The 11,635-nt window shown below is 45.8% G+C and overlaps 1 protein-coding gene across 13 annotated transcripts in view; it reads right to left on the reverse strand.

The window, feature by feature from the left end:
* The window catches only part of RFX2 (regulatory factor X2), a 91,914-nt gene extending 80,572 nt beyond the window's left edge, over positions 1 to 11,342 (reverse strand). For 12 of the 13 annotated variants that reach the window (XM_036459627.2, XM_036459623.2, XM_036459620.2 and 9 more), the window contains exon 1: positions 11,157 to 11,342. The gene's annotated coding sequence lies outside the window, so the exon portion shown is untranslated. Of the gene's footprint in view, positions 1 to 10,306; positions 10,486 to 11,156 lie in introns of those variants that run through there. The other variant, XM_036459619.2, reaches the window with a different exon arrangement.
* Between the last annotated feature and the right edge of the window lie 293 nt (positions 11,343 to 11,635).

Below are 11,635 nucleotides of genomic sequence, written 5' to 3' on the forward strand. Positions count from 1 at the left end.
AAAATTTCATCTTTACTACATGTCCAAGTAGTAAAGATAACAATTATGAACAACAAATACATATCTATCAACAAGTGAATCTAAAAATCAAGTGACTAAAAAATCCGGTGAACAGAATAAACTGGTGAACATAATCAGGGGCAAAGAAAGGTAGTGGACTAACAATTCTCTGGGGGAAAGGGGTGTGGGGGTACGGGAAGAGACCTATGGATGAGGACAGTGTTTGGGAGGGGGGGGTAAGGGCGGAGGGTGGGGGGGGAACTGGTGGAGGAGAGCTATGGGGGGAAAAAGACGAACAACTGTAATAATCTGAACAATAAAGATTTATTAAAACAACAACAACATCATCTCTGTGAGAGAAGCCAGAGTGTGTGATTCCATATAACAGGCACATCCCCAGAGACAGGCAGTGGGTTAGTGGTTGTCAGGGACTGGGGAGGGAGATGAGGGTGAATGCTAAGGGGGAGGGGGCTCCTTTTGGGGTGATGAAAATATTCTGGAACTGGATAGTGGTAATGCTCGTGTAACTTTGTGAACATACTAAAAATCACAAAAGGCTGCCATTACTTTATGTAGTTCTTGCCCTCAGAAGAGCACTCTGGCTCAAGCGTTTTATTCACTCATGTATTAAATATGAAGTCCTAAGGGAAGTCCCAGCTGTCCCTGTCCCCCAGGAGTGTACAACTGAGAACAGAATATAAGACACATAAATCACAACATATCCAAGTAGCCTTGGATGCTAAATCTACGGGCATGCCACCTCAGGAGTCACTGCCACTTCTGGCAGATCAGTTCTGTGGTCTCTAACAAGGAGATGATTCTGTCATCTAGGGGTCACTTGGCCATGTTTGGAGACATGGTTATGTTACAACTTGGGAGTGGGTGGGTGCTCTGGCAGGTGGAGGCTTAGGATGCTGCTCAACAGCTACAGTGCTCAAAATGGCCTCCCACCCTCCACCAGGAATGGTCCAGCCCCAAAGAGTTGACAACAGTGCTGAGGAGGAAAAGTTCCGCCCTAATCTGACATTTTCCCATTCAGCTCAGCAATTAAAATCTCAAGTCTCCAATGTGAGAGAGCATTGAACAAGGGTCTTCAGAGAAGAGTAAGATTGTCATCAGTAGTAATAACATTCCAGACAGAGGAGAGACAAAAGTATAAGACCTGTTTAAGGGATGAGAAGCACATTTGGAGAAATAGTGAAAGACAAGGCAATGGAAATGGAAATGGGGCTGAATGGAGACAAGCCTTGAACCAAGCTAAGTAGGATATGGTTATAACAAAGGGGAAGGGCCAGTCCATCAGTTTGGTTAACAAAAGTAGAGAGAAATTGCCCATCCTTCCCTCCTAGCATAGCCAAGGAGAACCGAGGCAGGAGGAGATAAAGAGGTAACCCAAGTCTGAAGGTTACGAAATGATGTGTGAAGCATGCGTCCTGGTGGTGAGCTAAAGGCTGAGGAAATAGTGCTCCTAGGACAGAGGGGAGGGATGGGCCCCTTGTAGCAGAGACAAAAGTTAGGCTATGTAGACCCCACCAAGGGAGAAGAGAAGCTTACAACCACAAGTCTGGTGGGGGCACCACCTTGTTGCCCTATTGCCACTTCTACCTCCACCATCTAAAATAGCCACTGACTGCTAAACCTTTCCCTTGCACTGGTCTCTCAGCGATTAGAGCCCAGCTGACAAATACATGCTCAGTTGTGACCTAAGGCCAGCAATTAACTGAGTCACAAAGGGCTTCCAGAAATACTTTCTATTTACTCTCAGTTGTCATTTTAAGAGTTGGCTGTATAACCATACCATGATTTACACAAATAGTGAGCTCCTAAAATAATATATCCACAGTTTATGCTTTAACTTCAGATCTGAATGTCAGTGGCCAATGGTTGCTAACAATTATAAAATTCTCTAGCATCTTCTCTCCTCTTAACTTTACAGATGTTGTTATATTAAAACTTACAGTATTGAATTAATTATAAGGTGTTTGAGATTTGGGGCTCACAAATATCTGCTGAATGGACAGAGGACCAAGAGAGCTCGTCACATATAGAAGTCCCTCATAAGTGAGCTCTTCTAGAAAATGAAGACTTCTTTGAAAAAGCTAAAGCATATCCTTTAAGCCATTTTCTGTGGGGCTGGAATTCCAAATTTATTTTTTCTCAAAGCAGGCTACATCTGCCTGTACATATGCTGAGAAGAACAGCAGAGGTGGGAAAGCACTGTGTGTTTTCTTTGGGTTCTCCCTGGCCCGGGTGGAGCTGGAACATATTTGTGGGCTGGTAATTTTTTTTGGAAACTGCTTCCAAGGCCTTACCCCACGGATCACCTTTTGGACAGAAACATATCCTAGAAACATGGCACTGTTTCTAAAAGATAAACAGTTCCTATTTTTAAAATGTAAGCATGATTAAGTGCTATTATGACTTTAGGAATGGATTCTATATCGTTAGGATGATTTCAACACATTTCCAGGGAACTAGGCGCTCATGAGTCCAGCCTTCTGCCTTTCTATGGGGACTGGTTCCATCTAATCCTTCTGGTCTCCATCAGTCCTCACGCTCCCTGGTACTCAGTCCTTGAGTTACTCTCCGTTTGCCTGCAGAGTCCATTTCCAATTACTCCTTCCATCTAAGAATCTCTTCAATACCTCTTCTGTTGTTCTCACCCCATTATACACAATGGTCAAAGGGTGAGAACAACCCAAGTGTCCATGGACAGATGGGTGAATGGAAAAACAATGTGGTCCACTCCACCTAGACAATGGAATATTATTCAACCTTGAAAAAGAAGGAAATAGTAACACATGCTACAAGGATGAAACTTGAGAGCATTATCCTTAGTGAATTAGCCAGATACAAAAGAACAAATATTGTAGGATTCCACTCACACGAGGTCCCTAGAGAAGTCAAATCCATAGAAACAAAGTAGATGATGGAAGTCAGGGATTGTGGGAGGGGAATAGGGAATTAGTGTTAAAATGGAGACAAAGTTTCAATTTTAGTTTGGGAAGAAGTTAAAGCTCTGGAAATGGATGGGGGTGATGGCTGCCCAAATATGTGAATGCACTTAATGCCACTGAATTGCACACTTAAACTGTTAAAATAGTAAATTTTAATGTTTCAAATTTTTATATTTTGCCAGTTTAAAAAAAAACTCACTTTCCTCTGATTCTTAATTGGTTTCCTGCTCCTTGAAGGCTGTGCTCTGGCCCTCTATGCTCCCTCTCCAACCTCTCCCTGGGTGATCTCATCTGTTTTCATGACTGAAATGACCAATTGTACGCTGACAGCTCCTAGATCCTGACTCCAGCCTGTCCCCCTCAGTTACAGACCCTGAAATCCAGTTGTGCATACTAGAAAAGGGCCCCACTTAAGTGTCCCACAGACATCTCAAGCTGAGCAAGCCCATGACTGAACGCCCCCCACCCCCATCCAAACCAGCTTCTCCTGTGGTCCCTCACTCACTGAAGCAACATGTTCCACCTGATCCCCAAAGTCAGACATCTGGGAATTACTCTGGGGTCCTCTTGTCTCTTGTCCCATAGCAAGTCACCAAGTCTCAGAGAACCTCACAATTCTGTCTTCCCCAGTATCCCCAAGCTGGGGCTGTCAGGCAGGTCCTATCGCCCTTCATCTGAACTATGGCAACATTAATCTCTTCCACTGCCAACATCCAGATTCCAAGATTCCTGGTGCATCTACAAAAATCAAGCTGCTCATAAAGTTGCTTCCACATATACCTCTCAGCCCAGCACCAGAGACACAAATCCCTTTTGACTAGCTGGGGATCACAAATGTTTCCTGTAAAGGCCCAAACAGTAAATATTTTAGGCTTTGCGATCCACATTCAACCCTGCAATTGCCATGCCAAAACTGCCAGAGATGGTAGGTAAATGAATGGGTGTGGCTGTGTGCCAATACTTTACTTACAAAAACATGCTGCATTGGCTGATACTTGCTCTCCTCCTAATCATTCTTGTATTCTGCATTCAACTTGTTGAAAACACAGCCACACCACTACCCTTCTTACTGACGGTCTGCAGGACATCAGTACCCAGAATCAGCTTAAATCCATCTCCTGGACACCTCTCTTGGACACTCCTCTGTATATTCACTCACTGTGCCATACAGAGACAGCAATTCCTAGTCAGGCACATATGTAGCACAGTCCCTTTTTGAAGCTGGTTTCCTTTCCCGGTAAGTATTTGGTCTTCATAACCTCATAGGATAGTACTCAACTGAGAGAACAATGAATGAATGAATGACAAATATCAGAGACTCAGAAAGAAGATCTTCCAGCAAAGGACTGGACATCACAGATCTGGCAATTACAGGCAGAAGAGAAATCCACCAACAATCTAATTCATACTTAGAACAGCATCCAGACTCTTCCTCATAGCTTCTGCCTATCCCCCGCCCCCCTCCTTTTGCTCCCAGGCATCAGACACACAGCTGCCTTTCTCAGCCTTGACCAGTCCCAGCTCATTCCTCTTGCCCCAGGACCTTTATACCTGCTGCCCCTCCCCGCTCCACCTGGAAGGCTCTTCCCTCTGAAGTCCACAGGGCCACTCGCAGTCACCATTTCAGTCTCAGCTCAACTGTCACCTCCTAAAAAGTTTCCCTGGACACCAATAGTCCGGTTCTTAACACACACATACACTCAAAATAACTGCAAATATCTTAGTAGAAATAGGCTTACTGTAACAGGACCTTACAATTGCTTTGTTGGGTCATTATATATATTTTACAAATTTTTAATGGTTTTATAAGTTTTTTGAAACATTGACTATGGCAGCTGTAATTTGATTCACAGTATCTGAAATCCACTTGCTGTATGTATCACCTACAAGTTTGGGAAGTCAACTATATTTTTCAGAAAGTCATTGCAGTCACAAAAATAAAAAATAAGGAGTTGCCAGAGCATAAACCATACAAAGCCTATGTATCATAAAACAGGAATGCATTTCAGGAAAAAATAAGTGAACTGCAGTAAGGAGCAAAGCCAAGGCCACCTGCCCCTGAGGGCTTAACTCAAGTCCTGGCATGAAGACCAGGTCTTACCTCCAAGTGGCTGATTCCAGACTTCTAGCAGTGGCATTCAAGAGCCGGTGATAACAGAGAAGAGAAACCAGTGTTTAAATGTCTTCATCTCTATGTTCTGCCTACAGGGCTGGTCACTCCACAAAACCTACTCCAAGAGTATGATGTTTGGGGTGTAATTTCAGAAAGATCTAAACCACAACCAAGATGTGGGACTGTGAGTGGCTTGTTGGTGTTTCATGATTGCAGAGAACTTACGTTTGCACAGTGACATATTTATACCAATGGATTTCCACGCTAATGGAAGGGCATTTCCCACCCTAAAACAGGCAGCGTGAGACTTGCCCACTCAATCAGGCAAGACATACTCACTCACTGTCTACTCAGCATTTGGTACCGGGCAGGAAACCAAAATAAAAAAGTAACCTCAGCTGAAACCAGTTTGGCTCAGTGGATAGGTCCCAAGTTCGATTCTGATCAAGGGCATGTACCTTGGTTGCGGGCACATCCCCAGTAGGGGGTGTGCAAGAGGCAGCTGATCGATGATTCTCTCTCATCGATGTTTCTAACTCTCTATCCCTCTCTCTTCCTCTCTGTAAAAAAATCAATAAAATATATTTTAAAAAATATAATAATCTCAGGCCACTTCAATTTATCCCCTTAATAATAATAATAATTATTATTATTATTATTATAATTATTATTATTATTATTGAGTACCTATTATGTGCCATGCCCTGTACTAAGGAGTTTATAGATATTATTTCTAACAAAGCAATCATAAAGCTACTATTACCTATTTCAGAGATGCCAAATCTTACCTGCAGTCAGAGAGCTAATAAACGAAGGTGCCACACTTTAAGTGCCTCTGCGGGCCCCAAAGCCCACCTCTGCAACATGTTCTACATCCAGCCTGCAGTTTTTCCTTTTCTCTTCCCTCTGCTCTGTTCATCTAATCTGAGCCGCACTGAGTCTCATAAATGGGTGTATGGATCAGATAAGGAACAACTCTTAATTTCTACATAAGCTTTCCCATAGCTGAGCAGGAAACCATTCATTCATTTAACAAATATTTATCAAGAGCTGACTTAGTGCCAGAATTATTCTCAGCCCCAGGAGCGCCGAAGTTCATAAAACACAGAGCTTCTTTCCCTAACGGAGATGACATTCCAAGAGGAGATAATAATAATAAAACCAATATGCAAAATACACAGTGTGTTAGACAGTGATAATGCTAAGGCCAAGAAAGCAGGGAAGGGAGCTAAGAGAATGGCATCACATTCAAGTGGGAAGGTGACAAGTTTGAAAAGGACTAAAGACAATGAGGGGGCAATTTCTCCCAAACCCCCATTATCTGGGCCAATAACTTTCTGGGGAGAGGGTTTGAGGAACTTCTTGGAGGCCAGTAAGTAGTGGAGTGAGCACAGGGGATCATGGTTGAGATGAGGCCAAACAAAGAGATATTGATATGCCCTGCAGGTGTGGCGCAGTTGGTTGGAGCATCGTCCCATACACCAAAAGGCTGCGGGTTTGATTCCTAGTCAGGGCACATACCTAACTTGTGGGTTCAATTCCCAGTAGGAGTGCCTACAAGACGCAACTGATCAATGTTTCTCTCTTACATCGATGTTTCTTTCTCTGTTCCTTTCCTCAACCACCCCCCCTCCAAAAAAAATCAATAAACATATATTTTTTGTTTAAATATATTTTATTGAGTTTTTACGGAGAGGGAGAGAGAGGGATAGAGAGTTAGAAACATTGATGGGAGAGAAACATCAATCAGCTGCCTCCTGCCCACCTCCCACCAGGGATGTGCCTGCAACCAAGGTACATGCCCCTGACCAGAATCAAACCTGGGACCTTTCAGTCCGCAGGCTGACGCTCTATCGGCCACATGTGTCAAACACAAGGCCCGCGGGCCAAATCCGTCCCGCCAGGCCTTGCACTGTGGCCCGCACCGCGCTGTCATCACTGCTCTCCACTGCGTTTCCATCACAATGACAGTTTATGACTGTTCAGTAAACCATTCGGCCCGCGATTTAGGCTGGATTTTAGATTTTGGCCCCTTCTCTGATTGAGTTCGACACCCCTACTATCCACTGAGCCAAACCAGTTTCCGCAATAAACATATCTTTGGATGAGGATTTTAAAAAAGAGATTTTGGGGTGGGCAGCAGGGTGGGAGTGGGGTGGGTCTGGGATGGAGGGAGAACTTGGCTTTTGCTCTAAGTGAAATGGGAACTGAGAAATACACAACAACATGACCCCGCCCCCTTCCAGGTTTACAGGCTAAAATCATCTGGGCAACAGGTGATGGTGGCTTAGAAAAGGGGGTAGGCAGTAGAAGTGGCCAGTCATGTTAGATTCTAGGTCCCCACTAAAGGTGGAGCAGGCAATTTTGCTGCTGACTTGAGAGAAAGAATAATGGAGAACAATGCCAAAGTTTTGGCCTTAACAGCTGAGAGAAGCCAGTAGATACTTATGAAGGGAGGCCAGAGCCTGGGATGAGCAGAATTGGGGGCACTATCTTGAGCTCTGTTTGGCCACCTCGTGTTTAAATTGCCGTCAGAATCATCTGGATGTGTCTACAGGCAGCTGGCCAGGCTTTTCTTCTGGGAAGCTCTCGGAAACCTATCTCCTCATTCGTCATCTTAGTCTGAGCTTCCCAAGGACGAGTTCCCCCAGACTCACCCACTCCTTATCCCATATTTTACTACTTGGTTCTGTGTCTTCCACTACTCAAGTTCTCCCACTCTTATTTTTTCCTCTAAGAATCAGTTTGCTGACCTTGGGGTTTACAAAAAGTATGTAGGCAGTTATCAGTTTTCTAATTCCCAATGCATATTCCATTCACTCACTGGACAAAGTAAGTACACACAGTGTCAAGCATGTGTCTAAGAAAACATGGCCTGTGGTGGAGCTAACTGTCATTACATTGTAGAAAGGGAATAAAAATGCCCTTTAAAAAAATCATCTCAGAGGAAGGAAAAGAGAAAGAGAAGGGTTGGGAAAGAGCATTGCCTTATAAGTGCCCAGACCAGAGACTGAACCCGAAACCAGGAATCAAACCCAACACCTTGTGGTGTATGGGATGATGCTCTAACCAACTGAGCCACACTGGCCAGGGCAAAAGACCCTTTTTATATGTAAGTCTACATTCCCTTGTAACAGTGGTCGGCAAACTCATTAGTCAACAAAGCCAAATATCAACAGTTCAACAATTAAAATTTCTCTTGAGAACCAAATTTTTTAAACTTACACTATATAGTTACGTACATTGTTATGAACTTAATTAGGGTACTCCTAAGCTGGCCTTTGCTAAAAACTCAAGGGGCCAAAGAGCCGCATGTGGCTCTCGAGCCACAGTTTGCTGACCACTGCCTTATAATAATGCCTAAATCCAAAAAGCTCTGAAAACAGGAAATTTCTGGCAAATTTGGCACAGACTCACTTGGCAACAAATCTGACCTGAACTGACAAGAGGTTATTGATGGTCCTTATCTATCCTATTTAGCGGGAATCTGCATAAAGTCCCATGCAGATATATGAGTGTATGTTTGGATGTGTCCTGGGTGGGGCTTTCGGACACTAGGTTAGAACTTATACTTCCCTGTCCCAGAGTTCATGAGGGTCCCCCCAAGCAAGATAATTTTTCTGAGAACTTATTTGTTAAATAGTATCACATTTTACAAACAAATAGGTGTGTATGAGGGGAGCCTATTATTTAAGTTATTGGTCAACCTGCAGTTAATTAAAAAAAACCCAAATATCAATATATTATGACTCCTTTAGTCTCTGGAATTTTATGAGCAAAACAACCACACATGACTATAAAAAACCCACAATAACATCCAAACTTTTGACTCAATTATAATATTAAAGTTAAATTAATTAAATATTGATCGATATTAATGTTATAACTCCAATCTGAAACAATTTTGATCTAAGGAATAAAGAGCCAGATAAACAATTTCAAAGCATCTCCATTTCTGGTGCATGGCTCCATGCCGGCAGTGCTTCTGTGATAAATGTAGTTAATAGATGAATATTAAGGTAATATGTGCCCTTCACCCAGAAAGCAAATATCATCTGAATGTCAAAGGACTTGTTCTGCTAATTGGGGATAATTAATAACTCTATCCTGTCCTCCTGATTCCCCTTTTGAGCGTTTGATGTTTTATGTGGAAGAAGAGATAAATGTACCTAAAGGGCTAAGTAATTCAGTATTTCTTTTACTTCGGGGCAAACCATTTCTGAACTCACTCCTGACCCAAATCAGTTGGAATATCACAGGATCACAGACCGATGATTGTTTCCATCATGTATTACGGAAAGTCTTAAAAACTACCAAGTCCCCTCCCATACTTCATCAAGCCTGTGGGAGAAAAAGCGCTGGTCATTATGAAAATTAACTCCCTTTTCTGGAGAGGGCTTACCACAAACTTATTTCTTTGGTCAGAGCAGGTGAGTAGCCATTTCCAAGGTTATTTTAGAGTCAGTTCAAATATTTCAACTTGAGTGGGTAACACCCCCTCTGCTTCCCAGGACAGAGGGTAAAGGTCTTTATATGAGCAAATGAAGAATATTTCAGAGCATGAAGCAAAAAGATGAAAACATATTGAAAATATGTGCAGTCATTAAAAAAAAACCTGCTGTTAATGTTTTGTGTTATTATTATTATCATTTTGTTGGGGAAGTCAGAACTGATATTTTGATATTTTTGGATTTGCAAAGATAAAGCTGATTGGGCGGGGGGACGGGGGAGGGGGGGAACGACGACTCATGAGAGTCTGCACTGACTGTTTATTGCACAAAACAAGGAAATAATTAGAGGAAGGCATCACAAGGAGACGCAGGCATGAGGTCTACGGGGGAAGCGCAGCCCTGGACTTCTGCGCTGCATCCTGCCCTTGTCCCTCATTCCTGTGGGCCAACCAGGAGGTTAAAATTAAAACGATGAACCACCCCCGTCGCCGCCCTAATGGCAGGGTCAGCTCGGCCCCGGGGACCCTTGAAATAGCCACTAGGAAACCCAACTCTCCTAGCGCAGCGGAGAGAAAACACCCACAGGAACGGAGCCGGAGGGAGCGAAAGGGAAAGGAATAAAGAGCTGGGGTGGGGGTGTATTTTAGGGGTGGGGCTTGGGTGTACACACACACACACACACACACACACACACACACGAGAACCGCAGGAGAAAATGCCACCGATGAATGAGTTTGGGCCACAAGTTGGACTCGAACAAAATCATAAGATAATAATAATAATACCTTTTGGTGAAACTTTTCTCGCTTCGCGATCAGTCCAAATAGGGGGGGGAGGGGGGGTGCGAGGCGCGGAGGTAAGTGCAGTTCAGCGGGAAGGGGCTGTCAAAGGAGCTAAAAAGCTCCAGGGTTTTGGGGGGCGGCGGTGGGGAAGGGGGAGTGAAAAACGGGTTCCCAGGAAGCCAGATTCTCCGGAGTTTGTTGTGAAGGAGTGAGAAGGAGGAGGGGTTCTCTTCGAGACCAGCGCACCGACTTTTGGTTAAAAAGGGGGAAAGCGGTTCCAGGGGAGCCCTCAAACTCAGGGTGCTTGGGGAGTCAGCACGAGAAGAGGGTCCCAGAAGCACTCCAAATACAGGAATTTGGGGTAAAGGTGAAGAGAGCCTTCGAGGCCGTTCTGATTGGAAGTTTGAGGTTGAGAGAGGGAAGGGTTCCGGGAACCCCAACTTTAGAAGTTGAGGGAGTCAAGGGAAGAAAAGGGGCCCCACGAGCGCCTCTAATTCAGGTAGCTTCATGGAAGTTTGAGAGAGGTTATCGGGGCGCCCCCCCATCCCGAGATTTTGAAGGTAAGATGGAAAGGAGTCCCCGGGCACACTACCCCGGAAGTTTTATAAAAGTGAGGCGACGGGTCCCCACCTCCTCCCGAGTTTGGTTAAAAGGAGGGAGAGGGTCTCAGGGAGTCCCTAAACTCAGCCGCCGCTGCGGGGCTGGGAGTGCGAAGGCGGGTCCCGCGGGCGCGCTGTCGGGACGTTTAGATGGACGGCGGGGGGTGCGATGCTCGCCCCCATCCCCAGTCCAGGACCCCCGCCGCCCCCCGGCACTCCCCGTCCCGGCCAGCCCGGGCGGTCGCATCGGTCACCTGGAGTTCGGGCCGGGAGTTCGGGCAGCGGCTCCCGCGGCGGCGGCGGCTGCTGCGTGTTGGTCCCCGTTGGTAAGTAACAGTCTCCACGGCTACAGTCTCTATGGCGGCGGCGGTGGCGGCGGCGGCTCCTCCTCGAGCTCCCGCCGACCGCCTCGCGCCGCCCGCCCGCCGAGACTGGGCGGGGCGTTGTTACCGGCAACGGTTACCAGGCTCCACGCCCCGCCCCTTCAACGGCCCGCCCACGCCCGCCCCCAACGGGCGCGGGAGGGCAGGGCGAGCGGTTTTGCGGCGTCCCATTGGTTGAACGCTGTGCCTGTCTGAAAGGGGCGTTCCCGGCGAGGAAGAGGACGAGGCCCGACCTATCGCCGCGATGAGGGGCGGGGCTTGGCGGGAGGCGCGCGGGCTCGCAAGGTTGAAGAGCGGGTGGCGCTCGGGGGACCCCGGCTCGCGGCGCGGCTCCCGGAAGGCCGAGTTTC

This window comes from Pipistrellus kuhlii, unplaced genomic scaffold (assembly GCF_014108245.1).
Source record: "Pipistrellus kuhlii isolate mPipKuh1 unplaced genomic scaffold, mPipKuh1.p scaffold_m20_p_30, whole genome shotgun sequence".
In the NCBI taxonomy this organism is placed as follows: Eukaryota; Metazoa; Chordata; class Mammalia; order Chiroptera; family Vespertilionidae; genus Pipistrellus; species Pipistrellus kuhlii.